This window comes from Myxine glutinosa, chromosome 7, assembly GCF_964187855.1.
Source record: "Myxine glutinosa chromosome 7, kmMyxGlut1.1, whole genome shotgun sequence".
Taxonomy (NCBI): Eukaryota; Metazoa; Chordata; class Myxini; order Myxiniformes; family Myxinidae; genus Myxine; species Myxine glutinosa.
This window is the reverse complement of record NC_136267.1, coordinates 99,877,310-99,891,015: the sequence shown is the minus strand read 5'-3', so window position 1 is coordinate 99,891,015 and position 13,706 is coordinate 99,877,310.

Sequence of the window (13,706 nt, the reverse complement as noted above, 5' to 3'; positions counted from 1 at the left end):
CTCCAAAAATGGATCTTTGTGTTTATTCAGCACCCTAGTAATTGGTTCTTTGTGTACTAATTACACAGCACCCAGGCCCCGCTCATATGGATCTTTGTGCAGCGCTACACAGCACCTGAGCAAAAGGGGTTTCATCTACATTTTCCCTATCTGGTGTACCATCCGTGATATTTGTCTGCTCATTCACTATTCCTGATTCGTCATCAAGGATCTCCATCATCACACAGCGTACTTAATTCCGCTTTTTAATGAGAGTTCAACAGGAATTTACGACTCAAAGGAAAAGAACGAGCAGACCTTTTGCAGGACGATAACTGGAATTAGTCGTGAAAATATATCCAAAATACTCAAAATAGACACCCACAAAAATAAACAACAAACCCAAACAAACCCAAGGTCGACCATATTACACAATAAATTACATCATTTCAGCATCGTATTGATTGCTGAAATATTCCAGGGTTTATACACACCTCAAAAGAGGTATGCGTGGTGTTGCCCCCTCCCACGTTTATTCCAGGGTTTATACACACCTTAAAAGAGGTATGCGTGGTGTTGCCCCCTCCCACTTTTAATTCCTCATTAAATCGTTTCCATTTAAAAAACATCGCCTTTACTGCTCCAGTCGCAGCATTTGTCACTTTGTTTGCTCATCCGCATGACCAAAACGAAATAAAGGGAGCTCAACCATTACACTGCGCTTTTAATGGCGCATGCCATAGAAACTCAACGCAATTTCGACTCGGCCAGCAAACGAGCAAATTGTGCAGGATGTTAACTGGAATTAGTCGTGAAAATATATCCAAAATACTCAAAAATACACACCCACACAAATAAACAACATTTATTCCGTTTAACAGAACAAACATTTCCTCTATCATGACATGCATGTCTTCAAAATTATATGCCCAAGAGAAAAAGTAAAATTAATTAAAACTGCGGGCAGTGATGATCCGGGGACCATACCGCTCCATCCTGATTGGACGAGTGCATGCTAGAGTCGTTAACAACGACAGTCCAGATCCGATTGTTCAAAATTTCAACTCAATCGATCGAAAAATGAACGCAGGGATGCATTTTAAAGGTGCAGTGGCACTAACTGAGTTGCCACGAATATGGCCACGAAATTGCCAATATGGCCATCACAAAATATTTTCCTTAATCAATTGGCTCATAGCATAACCAATCTGCAAGTATCTCATCCGAAGATGTATCTCTGAGGAATTTTAATTAAATAAGTAATTTATAAATCAACGAGTTAATTTATTAAATGATTAATCAATAAATCAATATTTCCTTGACAGCCACATCACTTGGTCAGTGTCATGTCCAAATATCAGCTTCCTTACTCAAAAGGTGCCTGAGTTAATGTAATGTAATTACTGTAATAAGATTACTGCAATTACTGTAATGATTACTGTAATTACTGTAATTACCGGAACTGTAATTACTGTAATTACCTCAGGTAATTACCCTAATGTAATTACTGTAATGTAATAAGAAATGTAATTAATTAAATAAGTACTTCATTAATCGTTAATAATGAAATAATTCCTGAATTCTCATTCGATTCACTTGACATTCGAATGTCCCCAAAACGTTGGAGCAAAACGTTGCAACAACGAAAGTGAAACGTTGTAGCGACGTTGTGGAAACGTTAGCAAAACCCAACATTTGAATGTTCCCATTCATTCCAACAACAAGTTCCAACAACAAGTTCCAACAACAAGTTCCAACAACAAGTTCCAACAACAAGTTCCAACAGCAAGTTCCAACAACAAGTTCCAACAACAAGTTCCAACAACAAGTTCCAACAAGTTCCAACAGCAAGTTCCAACAGCAAGTTGCAACAACAAGTTCCAACAAGTTCCAACAACAAGTTCCAACAACAAGTTCCAACAACAAGTTCCAACAGCAAGTTCCAACAGCAAGTTGCAACAACAAGTTCCAACAAGTTCCAACAACAAGTTCCAACAACAAGTTCCAACAACAAGTTCCAACAGCAAGTTCCAACAGCAAGTTCCAACAACAAGTTCCAACAGCAAGTTCCAACAACAAGTTCCAACAACAAGTTCCAACAGCAAGTTCCAACAACAAGTTCCAACAGCAAGTTCCAACAACAAGTTCCAACAACAAGTTCCAACAACAAGTTCCAACAGCAAGTTCCAACAACAAGTTCCAACAACAAGTTCCAACAAGTTCCAATCCACTAGCTGTTTTATTTGCCAACTTCTCCATAGCCAATGCCATGTGCCTGAGTTCTCGCCCTGCCTTCCAGGTTCCATAAAATGGAAATATTACCATTCCAATCCATTCCCCCATGCTAATAGTTCTTCTCTGCCTAGAATGCAGGATATGCGTTGGTGACTTTGTTAACAGGCGCATGTGTGGAAGCACAAACCCCAGAAAACATGTTCCGAACCATCCCGAGGGAAGATACGGATATGCCTTGTGTCCACATATAAAATACGTATTATTATATGTCCATGTGTTGTCCATTCCCCACATACCTTCCCAATATAAAGCTAAACCCTTCGTGCCATTTGGTCCTAGTGGGACAGGTGTTCTCATCCAGCCTTCTTCGTGACCATAATTGTGGCATTTAGAGGTTCCCATAGACCTGTTATGCGTAGGCGTTTGGGGTCTGGTGATACACATTAATCCTGTTATTTGCTGCTGGACGGTCATGTAAGAGGGCATTTTGTTCTTATCATATGTAGGTCTATAACTGTCCTCAAATTGGTTACAATTATATCCCCCTTTCTTCCATCCCTCTTCCCCGGACAGTTGGCCGTTAAAATCTGATGCTATCAGGGTGTGAGGGAAGCGGCTACATAATTCCGCCCAACCAAAAGGAACTGCCTCCAATGGTACTCCGATCTCACTAGAATGCGGCATTTGTGTACATATCCAACAATTACTTTCATTTGCTATAGCAGCCCTTGTATGGGCTAAATGTAAAAAGTATTAATCCCGTGTAATCCATCGGATTCTAAAGGTGTGTCTTTATCCTTCATCAAACTTCTCTTCTGCTTTTGTCGTTCCGCATGATCATATATCTGTGTATCATTTGCTGGTGTTGCGTTTTGTTCCCTCATTACCCCAAAATAATCCATACAACACAGAGTCCCCACTACCAGAGAACCCATTCCTAGGATAAATATCACCATTTTCAAGGAGTATCTGAAGTAGAAGTCTCTGGTTTCCCTTGATTGGTCGGCTTGTCTTGATACGGTGTTTCCCTTTGTCCCACCTGTATCCATCTGTAAAACATGTGTCTGACTATCATCTTTATCTCTGTTTGTCTCTATGTCTCTCTTTCTTTCTTTTTCTGTCTATCTCTCTCTGTCTGTCTCTCTTTCTCACTTTGTCTCACTCTGTCTATCTCTTTTTGTCTGTCTCTCTCTATGTGTCTGACTCTGACTATCATCTTTATCTCTGTTTGTCTCTATGTCTCTCTTTCTTTCTTTTTCTGTCTATCTCTCTCTGTCTGTCTCTCTTTCTCACTTTGTCTCACTCTGTCTATCTCTTTTTGTCTGTCTCTCTCTATGTGTCTGACTCTGACTATCATCTTTATCTCTGTTTGTCTCTATGTCTCTCTTTCTTTCTTTTTCTGTCTATCTCTCTCTGTCTGTCTCTCTTTCTCACTTTGTCTCACTCTGTCTATCTCTTTTTGTCTGTCTCTCTCTATGTGTCTGACTCTGACTATCATCTTTATCTCTGTTTGTCTCTATGTCTCTCTTTCTTTCTTTTTCTGTCTATCTCTCTCTGTCTGTCTCTCTTTCTCACTTTGTCTCACTCTGTCTATCTCTTTTTGTCTGTCTCTCTCTATGTGTCTGACTATCATCTTTATCTCTGTTTGTCTCTATGTCTCTCTTTCTTTCTTTTTCTGTCTATCTCTCTCTGTCTGTCTCTCTTTCTCACTTTGTCTCACTCTGTCTATCTCTTTTTGTCTGTCTCTCTCTATGTGTCTGACTATCATCTTTATCTCTGTTTGTCTCTATGTCTCTCTTTCTTTCTTTTTCTGTCTATCTCTCTCTGTCTGTCTCTCTTTCTCACTTTGTCTCACTCTGTCTATCTCTTTTTGTCTGTCTCTCTCTATGTGTCTGACTCTGACTATCATCTTTATCTCTGTTTGTCTCTATGTCTCTCTTTCTTTCTTTTTCTGTCTATCTCTCTCTGTCTGTCTCTCTTTCTCACTTTGTCTCACTCTGTCTATCTCTTTTTGTCTGTCTCTCTCTATGTGTCTGACTATCATCTTTATCTCTGTTTGTCTCTATGTCTCTCTTTCTTTCTTTTTCTGTCTATCTCTCTCTGTCTGTCTCTCTTTCTCACTTTGTCTCACTCTGTCTATCTCTTTTTGTCTGTCTCTCTCTATGTGTCTGACTCTGACTATCATCTTTATCTCTGTTTGTCTCTATGTCTCTCTTTCTTTCTTTTTCTGTCTATCTCTCTCTGTCTGTCTCTCTTTCTCACTTTGTCTCACTCTGTCTATCTCTTTTTGTCTGTCTCTCTCTATGTGTCTGACTCTGACTATCATCTTTATCTCTGTTTGTCTCTATGTCTCTCTTTCTTTCTTTTTCTGTCTATCTCTCTCTGTCTGTCTCTCTTTCTCACTTTGTCTCACTCTGTCTATCTCTTTTTGTCTGTCTCTCTCTATGTGTCTGACTATCATCTTTATCTCTGTTTGTCTCTATGTCTCTCTTTCTTTCTTTTTCTGTCTATCTCTCTCTGTCTGTCTCTCTTTCTCACTTTGTCTCACTCTGTCTATCTCTTTTTGTCTGTCTCTCTCTATGTGTCTGACTATCATCTTTATCTCTGTTTGTCTCTATGTCTCTCTTTCTTTCTTTTTCTGTCTATCTCTCTCTGTCTGTCTCTCTTTCTCACTTTGTCTCACTCTGTCTATCTCTTTTTGTCTGTCTCTCTCTATGTGTCTGACTCTGACTATCATCTTTATCTCTGTTTGTCTCTATGTCTCTCTTTCTTTCTTTTTCTGTCTATCTCTCTCTGTCTGTCTCTCTTTCTCACTTTGTCTCACTCTGTCTATCTCTTTTTGTCTGTCTCTCTCTATGTGTCTGACTATCATCTTTATCTCTGTTTGTCTCTATGTCTCTCTTTCTTTCTTTTTCTGTCTATCTCTCTCTGTCTGTCTCTCTTTCTCACTTTGTCTCTTTGGTCCATTCGCAAAGCCAAAACGAACGACCACAGAACCCTCGCCATTAATATCTATTGTAAGCGTGCCAAATCAATAAGTATCAATTTTTTCTATGAGCCTCGACCAGAGGGTGGTTGTTACTCACAAACACCATTTCCTGTAATTATCTCTCACTAGGGCATGCCCGTACTATATATATATCTAAAATTATATCCCCCGCCGAGCAAGTCGCTGGCTCCAAGTCGAGTGCTTTGTACAAAAAAAGAAGTACTCTAAACGGTGGTTTTTTATTCAACCGTGAAGCATGTCTCAAAGGCTTCTTGATGGACCTGGACAAAATTTGATGCAATTTTTTTTTTTTCTCAATCGCCATCTTTCATCATAATTCTGGACCGGCATGAGGGGGGGTTGTCTGTCATGAATTTATAGGCATGGCGGGAAAACTGAAAAAAATTATTTATTTAAAACGGGTGTACACGATTGTACACGTGTACGGACGGACCTTACCGAACCGGCAAACAAGTCGCTTCATGCACATCAGTGGTGCGTTTCTTCGTGGCGCGTGTCAGAAGAATTACACAGCGCAGGAAAAATACGTATTTACAGAAATCGTTAAAAAAAACTCGGATAATCGCTAAAATCGTTGTGGCCGGTGTACCATATTGGAAATATATATATATATAAATATAATTCCGTTTCCCGGTTCCCTGTCGCTCGCCGAGCGCCGATCAAGTCAAGTGCTTCGAACAAGTGCAAAAAAAAAGTAGTACTTTATCCGTGTCCGGGTGGGTAAACGAGTGTACCGGCCTTACACGTCCTGGAAGCAAGCGGTCGCAAGGTGCACACTTGCTTCGTTTGCTTCCAGGTTACAGTAAGGCCCTTTAATAACCAGCGCATAAATACGTATTTACAGAAATCATTTAGAAAAAAACGAATAAATTGCTACAGTCGTTTATCGAAATCCCATTCGTGATGGCTCACGCCACCTATATCGCGGCATCGGTGCGCAAAGAAGCCCCAGATCACCTGCTCCCCCATGTATGTACCCATAACTTCCAAGTTCGTAAATCATATTGGACAAGACAAGACACACTCACCTTTTAAAGAAGACTTGCTTGTACAATTGATCGCAGCGGTGCCTCCAAGATTGTCAGGGAATTTACTGGGGGACTCACAGGACTCCAAAGACCGGACACAGGTTACAAAAGGTCTCGTTTATTAAACTGTATTCACTTCATCCAATTACCAAAATGATACCGCATAATATAATGGATCAGGTTAACTCTTTTCGCTGGTCCTTCTCTCCATCCGACACTCCCGTTCGGTCAGCGCTTCACGTAGCAAGTCCTCTCGACTCCAGCCGCAGCTCCCGCTTATATGGACCAACTCGACTTAATCCTCTGTCCGCTGAACTCGTAATCTCCTCTCCGCCGACGTCACCGGTCGCCTTCCTGGCGCCAGCTAGCCCCCCCTGCTGTGAGTTCCATTTATCAAACAATAGGGGGGTGCTCCAGCCTGGGGCTGTGACCAGGTGTTTCAAGAGACCATCATGTTCGTGCACATTCCTAACTCATTTACAAACCCGTCCCCCACAGAGTTTGCATGTAAAATGCATCTGCTTTGTTACTAGGTCAACCAATAAGTTACCAGTGCCAATTAATAAGTTACACTGAATTACACTTCCACAATATCATCCAATCTTGGTGAAACTTGGGTGGGAGGTTGATATCATGATCTCGTTGTGTCCTGCCTAGAGTGGGCGTATTGCGCCCATTGTGGGCAGAGCCACTCCCGAAAAAGATGTCTTTTTAGCGGGTAATCGAGTTCAAGCTACATCTTCTCCGAAGGGTTTGGTGGAATCTGACAGGGGTTTAGATATTTGGTTCGACCAATGTCATGTGTCTTGCCCCACGGAGCTCGATTTTTCATTTTCGCCCCAAGGTCAAGGTCACAAGGTCACAAAATTTAGAAAAGTCAATATTTGATGGTTTTATTACATTGTTCGCTTCCTGATAGGGTGAAATGTCGTACATGATCTTATATTATCACATACATCATGAATTACAAGTTTTCCAACAAATTTCAGAATCTTCGACCTTTTACCTTTGAAGGTCACAAAGGTCAAAGTTTCAAAGTTGTCGGAATCGAACCGAATTTTCGGTATTGTGTAGCTAACTAACCTCATAACTGATTATACATTATTTCCTATCTCATTTCAAGGTCAGTAACCTTCGTTTTGACATTTCTGGGCCTGGCCTGTCCGGGCCTGTTTCGGTTATTGTCCATCCTTTGTCATTGAATACCGCTCGCTCATGAACCATCGTCGTCTCCTGACTTGTTTTTAATTATTTGCGTTTAATCCAAGATGGCTACCATACCACGTGACTTATGACGTTGCAATTATCATAAAAACATTCTGCATCGGTGTCACTCCTACCCTGAACGTTTTGTCTCAATCGGATATATGGTTGCTGAGAAAAACGATGTCTAGCCCGGACAGACGGACAACCTCAAAACATAGTGCCTCCGTCCACCTTCGGGAGCGGAGGCAAAAAAAGGTTTCCTCTCACTGCGACCTTGTCTTGTCCGACAATTTACCTTTGGGCTGTCTTGTCAGGGTTTCATTCCCGTCTCTACTATAAACGGTTGGATTGGTGCTTCACAGGCTCGATCGCAAAGTGATCCCTTGCAACGACATTAAGCTGGGCGTCCTGTCTGCTAACATTAGTTGGCGGGCGTTAAAGATCCCACGGTGTCCTTCGTGAGGAGTAGGCGAGCTATCACCGGCATCCTCCACAAATACCAAATTCCTGCACTAACCAGCAGAGCTGCACTGTCAGGTCCTCGGCCAATGATGCTACCCCGCAGGCATGTGCTGCATATGAATAAAGAAGAAGATTTCCAGCACCCTGAACAAATTACAAATTTCTGCCAAACTCCCCGCCATTCGAACGCCAAGCTTGGCTATCACGCTTGTTACTGTTGTCTAACACCTACCTCCAGTTCCAACTAGTGAATACTTCATTAACACTTGGAAACAATTCAGGATGTATTCCTGTAAATGTATTTTAAAAAGTGTGTGGAGGTGGGAGATTTCGGCCTGATACATGCAGCATGATATTTTATCATTAATAAGTGTTCTGTTTCGCAGAGGCCTTCTATTCTCCTCTTTGTGAAAATAACATCTCTGCAGAGAAGTGGATCGTGACAAAGGAAACGGATGAAGAACAGGTACGTAGTTGAACTCGGTATTGCGGTTTATTTACATCGTGATTTTCTGAATCCTTTATTCACCTGTTCATTACCTCCAGCACCAAAGGTGGATGGATGGAGGTTATGTTTTCACCCCTGTCTGTCTGTTTGTCTGTCCGTTTGTGAACAAAATATCTCAAAAAGTTGTGGACGGATTTGGACGAAACTTGGTGGACCGGTTGTATGTGTGACAAGGAAGAATCGATTCGATTTTGGTGAAGTTCCGGATCCGGACTAGCTCGTATAATTTTTGAAGTGATTCTTCACCATTAGGAGAAGGGGCCAAAACCGATATATAGCAGGATATCTCAAAAAGTTGTGGATGGATTTGGACGAAACTTGGTGGACAGGTTGTGTTTGTGACGAGGAAGAATCGATTCGATTTTGATGAAGATCGGGATCCGAACTAGGTAGTAGAATTGTTAAAGTGATTCTTCATCATTGAGTGACATGGCCAACCAGGTGGAGGTATGCTCTCGACTGAGTGCCGTTCTAGTTGAACACTGCATTATATACTCTGCACTCGTGTTGATGCACAAAAACGTTAAGAGAACAATAGACCCCAAGGAAGGTTTGTGCCAAGATTTATGCTTTTGTCAGAAAGTGCACAATAATTTTACATCACTCACTTACTGGTGGTTACTGGTTACCGGTGGTTACCGGTGGTTACCGGTGGTTGCCGATTACTCACCGGTGGTTTCAGGGAAAATCAAGTCAATTAATTTAACTCCTGCGTGGTCAAATATGAGGACGAGCGGCGAGAGAGGTTCAAAAAGAAACAAACATCGGGCGCGATATCTGAACGGTGTTTCCAACGACGTCTGCCTTTAGGTGTTTCCAACGACGTCCGCCATTAGGTGTTAAATTTTATACATTTCGGTTTTCGCATCAGGTGAGATTAGGTCGGGAACGGTCACAGATCTTCCAACTTTTCAATTGTTTTTATTTTCTGCCCCGCCCTATTTTTCCCTACTCCACCGGAAGATCTTGCGAACGATTCCGTCTCATCAGACAAAAGCCTTTGTTTTTCTTATTCTCGTGTCTCGTGTGTGTGTGTGTGTGTCATGAGATAAGACTTGAGACCAGTGAACGGTCGCAGATCTTCCAACTTTTCAATTGTTTTTATTTTTTGCCCCGCCCTATTTTTCCCTACTCCACCGGAAGATCTTGCGAACGATTCCATCTCATAAGGCAAAAGCTTATGTTTTTCTAATTCTCGTGTCCCATGTGCATGTGTGTGTGTGTCTCGTGTGTGTGTGTGCACGCATGTGTGTGAGTGTGTTGTTTCATGGTGCCATGTACCACGTCAATGTGGGGATCATGGCGCCGAGTGTTCTTCATTGGATAAATATCCAATCCCGAGGATCGAAGACCTCCATGCTCGTCTCACGGGAGGCAAGACTTTTACGAAACTCATCTCAAATCCGCCTATCTACAACTCTGCCTGGACGAGAATTTGAGGTGAAATCTGCACATGTAATTTATCAGCGTGTCATGGACAGTTTGTTTGCCACCGAACGCAACGTCATTTGTTACCAGGATGATATTCTGGGTACTGGTCGTACGGACGTGGAACATCTACAAAACCTGGATAGAGTTCTGAAGAAGATTTCGGACTCCGGCCTACGTTTGCGTCGAGACAAGTGCAAGTTTATGGTGCCATCAGTCACGTACCTGGGTCATACGATTGATGCCGAGGGTCTACACTCGACAGATGAGAAAGTCCGAGCTATCAATGATACTCCGGCTCCACGAGACGTAACTGAATTGAAGTCATACCTCGGTTTGCTTCAGTTCTATGGTCATTGCATCCCGAATGTGACCGACGTTTTGGGCCCCCTTTATCGGCTTTTGAGAAAAGAAGTCTCCTGGAGCTGGGGGTCCACAGAACAATCAGCATTCCAGACCTCTAAGGATCTGCTCAAATCGTCCAATGTTCTCGTTAATTTTGATCCAGAGAAGGATCTTGTGCTAACATGCGATGCCTGTTGGTATGGAGTGGGGAGTGTATTATCACACGTGATGCCTGATGGTACGGAAAGACCTGTTGCATTTGCATCCAGAACGTTGTCCCCTGCAGAGAAGAACTATTCCCAACTTGACAAGGAAGTATTGGGAATCGTTTTCGGCGTCAGCAAATTTCGCCAGGACCTTCTTGGACATCATTTCACGATTCGCACTGATCACAAGCCGCTGATCAGTCAGTGTGGTCCAACTAAGGTGACATCTGACACACTACTGCCCAGGATCATCCGCTGGTCCCTGTTTCTCGCTGCTTATGACTACACCATATGTTATAAGCCCGGTTCGTCTATCACAAATGCAGATGCCATGAGTCGGTTACCCCTTCCAGAATCAGTTGATGATTTGCCTACATCAGGATTCATTATCGCACTGATGGATCATCTGGAAGATTGTGCTGTTGATTCCGGCCAGATCCGCACTCATACTCGACGAGACCCCGTTCTGTCCAGAACTGTCCAGGCTGTACAGCTTGGGTGGCATTTGCTACCTGAGGGTGACCCAGCTTTTGCGGCTTTTAGACCACATAAAAACGAACTCAGCGTGGAAAATGGTTGCCTACTCTGGGGATGTCGTGTCGTGATCCCGGAAAATCTGCGTTCCAGGGTCATGGATGAAATCCATGACTGTCACCCCGGGATTGTGAAGAAGAAGTCACTTGCCAGAAACTATGTGTGGTGGCCGAATCTTGATGCTGATATCGAACATCATGTTCGACATAGTTACCCCTGCCAGAGCACCCGGAATACACCTGCGAAAGCGCTACTGCATCCCTGGGAATGGCCCTGCGAACCGTGGCATCGCCTCCATCTCGATTATGCCGGGCCTTTTAACGGCAGCATGATTCTAATAATTATGGACGCGCACAGAAAATGGATTGATGCCTATGTGATGCATGGTACTACGTCAGGCATTGTCATCGAAAGACTCAGATGCTGTTTCGCCACTCACGGTCTGCCCAGGATGATCGTGAGTGAAAACGGTTCGTGTTTTTCCAGGTCCGAGTTTGCCGAGTTCACACGTCGGAACGGCATCAAACATAAGTTTGTCAGCCCACATCTCCAGGCTTCAAATGGCTTGGCCGAACGATCCGTGGGAATCATCAAATCCGGATTGCAGACACTTGGAAACAAAGCTTTCTCGTCTCCTGTTCAAATACTGCATCACGCCACAATCAACAACCGGTGCAGCTCCGTCTGAGTTATTGATGAAACGACACTTGAGATCGACACTTGACAATCTCAAACCGGACATATCAGCAAATGTTTATCAGAGCCAGCTTAATCAAAAGTTGCTACACGATAAGTCATCCAACAGTCGCTGTATCAACACAGGAGATCCAGTGTTTGCCCAAAATTTTGGTGCAGGTGCGACGTTGCTACCGGGGGACATCATCGAGAAGCCAGGTCCACTGTCCTGCGTGATTCGCCTGCAGGACGGCCGTGAAATTCGTCGACATCAGGACCACATAACCTACCGTCACTGTCAGTCGATAGAGCCTGCAACGTCGTCACAGTCAGAACAACAGTTCGACCCGCCACTGCTGGAGATCGTCGTGGCCGCTCCAGCCGGCTCGGATGCCCCGAAAACCTCTGTGAATGCTACACCCTTCGTGGAGACCAAAGGAATCACCTCGGACTCTGTATCCACTGGTACACCGTGATGCTCAATGTGTGAGAGAAAAGCACCCGACCACAACCCGAGCACACCATAAAGGAGCACAACCCGAGCTTCTCCCTTTCGGTTTCGTATCAAACAGCAGGAGCGAGTTTCAAAAGTTTGCTACAAAAAATGCCACGGTAGCGGCAGAAAGGGCCATGTTATTAACCCAACATTTGTGGGTTATATAGAGTACAGTAGATCCTCGCTCAGTTCTGGAAGTAAACCTCACTTCAGGGATGTCGGGATTCCTCCAAATTTCTTCATTTAGTGTTATAAAGAGCATGAGCGACTGTTTAAAATGCTAATCATACGTGTTTGTGGTGTATAATATTTTTACTTCTTGTCGAAGGTGAAGGCATGTGTGAAGGCATGTGTGAGAAGTGTTATGATTTATGGGAGCGAGACATGGGTAATGAACGTAGAGCAGCAACGAAGGCTGGAAAGGGTGGAAATGCGAACGGTTCGGTGGATGTGTGGAGTATCGTTGAGAGAGAGGGAGACAAATGATGAATTGCGAAAGATGATGGGAATAGAGCCTGTGATTGATGCTGTGAAGAGAAACAGGTTGAGATGGTTTTGTCATGTGTTGAGGAAGGATGAAAGTGACTGGTTGAGAAGAGTGATGGAAATGAATGTAGAAGGAAGTAGAGGATGGGGAAGACCGAGAAAGACTTGGCTAAAGATGGTGGAAGAAGAAATGCGGGCAAGGGGGTTAACAAGGGGAGATGCAGAAAATAGGGCAAAATGGAGAAGATTGTCATGGGGACCACAAGGCTAACCCCCGCTCTAGCAGGGAAAATGGCCTTAAAATGCCTGTTGTTGTTGTTGTTGTTGTTGTTGTTGTTGTTGTTGTGGAAGCCCGTTGCTACCACAGAAACGCCATTATAACTATAAGCTATTTATGCACGTTTTCACTGCAGGAAAAACGCCTTGGGGAAGTGGGACATTATTAGTATTAATATTGTTTTGTAATGACATTAATAATATGCGATTGTCATTAAATTTGTTATGAAAAGCGTCTTTGGAAAAACGCCACGATAAATCTTCTTCTTTGGAAAAACGCCACGATAAAGCTAACTTAATACGGCTATACACCTCAACACGCAACCCATTGACGGCAATGACAGGGAAAACCCGCTCAGGGGAGAAAAGCCCCTTGGGGAGGGTGGCAAATGAATGCGCTACAACCTTCATTATTTAACTCTTGGTCATCATGTCAAGTTTGGTTGAGATTGGATAAGTAAGGATGGAATGTATTGGCGTCAAAAATTCATCAGACAGACGGACAGACACAAATGGCGTATTTTAGTATGATAAGGAATTCGATTCAAACATTTTTGGCTGGTATACCACTTTACCTATGATGTCATCATTATCATGCTTTTGTTCCCCATTGGGAGTACTTGGCAATGTGCCAAGTTTCAAATTTTTCCATTCAGCAGTTTCCGAGAAATATATTGGTTCACGAGTTATCAAGTGACCACTATATTCGTCATGGGTGTGTGTCTGTCTGTCTGTCTGTCTGTCCGCAGCATAACTACCCGATGATATCATCCAATCTTGGTGAAACTTGGGTGGGAGGTTGATATCATGATCTAGTTGTGTCCTGCCTAGA